Consider the following 3,102-nt stretch of genomic DNA (forward strand, 5'->3'; position numbering starts at 1 on the left):
AAGAACCCCCAAGCTCTTCCTTTCTGCCTCCTAAATTTCCACTGCAAACACTGGAGTCCAAACATAGGAGAGCGCCATCTACCTGCTGGAAACGCTGAGGAATTCCTTCAGTTTTGTAGCGCAGGACAGAAGGTATAAGGACAACTAGTGGGAAAGGAGGGCCTGCCTGGAGAGGAAGGAGGAAGGTCCGCAGTGGAAGCCAGCTCATGCACTTACTGGAGCTAGCTGATAGCAGTGAGGGACACCGAGGAACTGGAGACACGTCACATGGGGGGCGATCCTGGCCACCATGTGCAGGGTTCGCATAGCTGGGACCCAGTTTGCAAGATGAAAATAACAAGGGTGGAGAGGGGCTGCCTCAGCCCCGGGATCCTGACAACGGCCACAGCGCCGTGACTCCAGCTAATACGGCTCCAATAGTAAGCCAGAAAAAGGAAACTCTGAGCCAAGATATTGCAGATTCCACCACAGGCACACGGATAACTAGATCTCTAAGCTGACAAAATGTAACCACCAGAAACAGGAATCTTTCCTTTTCTCTTCATTTGGACCTTTGGACAGGGAGCCACACATCTCTGACGGGAATCATCTTTAATCCAATAGAGAGCTCACTTTTTCAGGAATAAGCATGGAGAAAGAGTGGGGTGATGGTTTAAAGCAGAAGTCAAAGTGGAAGCCCATCTGAGAAATGGTAAAAACATGCATCTCGATGAATCCGAGATATGGCGAAAAGAAGGAGGAAGGTTAAGGAAATCTCTATCCAGCTGACAAGTCTAGCCAGTCATAAAACGACAGGACTTTAAATCAAGAAAACTTTTTTGTTTTTTTGATGATGAAAAACAATGCCATATTTTAAAACAAGTCTTGGGCCATCAACAACACGCTGAGAGTTGTTGAGGAGAATATAAAGCTGCATACATACATGAAAGTGTTCCAAGTCCAGCACTCGAAAAAACTTAGTGAATCATGTGTCCAGTTGATTTGAAAATCCTGATAAGTAAATAACTCAATAGTGGGAAAGACATGGTATTAAATTGTGGTAGTGAGCAATGAAATCCAAGAAGTTTATACCTATATTTTCATTGTTAATATAACAAACTGAAAGCAACTGTCAAAAAGTAGTCACTGGGGGACATACACACACACACACACGCACACACACACAATCTGGAACAGCAGAGAGGTAAAATATGCTAAATTTATTATTATTGTGGTACAGGATCTAATAGATTATTTCATTTTTGATAGTGTTATAGGAATACTGGTCCAATTACATATAAAGTTATGAACTTAGAGATGATTTATAAAAGTTTAGAGAGAATTTTCATTAAAAGGCAATATACCTTCCAAATCATTGAAGAGAAAATTATCAATAAAAAATTAATCAATCCAGCTAATATGGAGTAAAAGAGACCATATTTATCATCCTAAAATAAACCACAAAATGGATACAATATATGAAACAATGATTTTTAAGACACGTGAAAACGATCATCCACTAGGACCCTGTCCTGCCACCCCCATAACAAGGCTGCTAGGCCTCCTACTGCCATCACCAAGAATGTCCACCAAGAGGCTACATTTCCTTCCTCTGCCCCTACTGCAGAGCCAGTCCTGAACAGTCCTTTTCCAGGTTTTGGCAGGCAGCTCCCAGAAGGGCTCTCGTGGGCCTTGGTCCCTTTTGGCCACTAGCAAAGGGATCAAGGCTGAGCAGTGAGCCTCCTTCCTCATCCAAGACCTAGGAACCTCTCTGACTTCTGAGCAGGACTTCACTCTTGTCTGCTGTCTGGTACTCTCCGCCTGGCTTCCCGAGTCCCCGGCTTGGACAGCCTGCACGCTGGCCACAGCCCATCAGAATCTGTTCCCCTGCCAAGAGGCCACGTGTAATCGTGAGCAGGGCCCCAGGCCTCTGGAGCAGCGTGGCTTGGACTGCGTCCTGGCCCTGGGCGTGCGGGCTCCATCCCCTTGGTTGAGTCAGTTAACATCTCTAAGCTAAGTTTCCTCATCAGTAAAATGAAGACATATCAATATGGAAAAAAAATCAGAATCGGGGGGTTAATAAATTTCTGGTGACTGAAGATTTTTTAATTTTGAATTATACAGCGAAAGACATCATACAAATTTTACTACTTCAGAATTCTAAAAGACAGCTTCTACTGTTAAAACTAATGCATGCACATACACACAAACACACGTGCAGACACACTGGCTTTGCTCCACATACTTCCCTATACACACACACGTACATGGACTCATGTACCACACCCACACATAGCATACACACAACCACACACGTCCTCAGGCGCACACACACACATAGCATACTCACTACCACATACATCACCAGGCGCACGCACGCACAGCCACATACACACTCACAGTCATGTACAACACAATTCCCCAGGTGCTTGTGTGCGCACACACACGTCATACACACCTTTGGCTTTATTCTAAATCTATTTACATTTGAGGGTCTCAGTGTCCATTGTTTTATCCTCTCAGTAGATCATGGCTTCGGAGCATGAAGCAGGAGCCCCTCCTCTCTGGAGACGGTCTTTGCCACTTACAGTCTCAGTAGAGCCAACATAAATGCTCTGGACCTTTGGAAGTGCAGTTCCAGAGCATATCTGGGAGCTCACATCCTATATATCTAAACATTTTAAGTGCAGTAGGTTAAAGTCCTACCTTTACAAATATACATTCATTATCAGGGGGAAGGCCAGGTTCAAAATTAGAATTCCCAGACTCAGGGGAGTCCTGCAAAGAAAGTGAGTGTGTGGGGAGAGCTGATTCCAAGACTCTGATCACTAGTCTGACTCTTTTCTTCCCAATGCTGGGTCCATCCCTTGCCATAAGGGGCCTTGGATGTGCACATGGGGACACTCAGAATTCACTTCCGGCTCTGCCTATAACCTCCATGCAAACAGCTGCCCTTTGGCCTCTCTGTGAGTCCTGGGAATCTGAATTCTGGGGAGAGCCGGTGCAGGCACTAGAAATGGATTGGGGCTGCTGAGGCAGGGCATTCGTGGTCCTGGGTTTCTAGAGCACGGGAAGGAGGCAATGGCCATGTCCCCTTGGCCCTGCTGACTCCACCCAATGGAG

This window comes from Vicugna pacos, unplaced genomic scaffold (genome assembly GCF_048564905.1).
Source record: "Vicugna pacos unplaced genomic scaffold, VicPac4 scaffold_19, whole genome shotgun sequence".
In the NCBI taxonomy this organism is placed as follows: Eukaryota; Metazoa; Chordata; class Mammalia; order Artiodactyla; family Camelidae; genus Vicugna; species Vicugna pacos.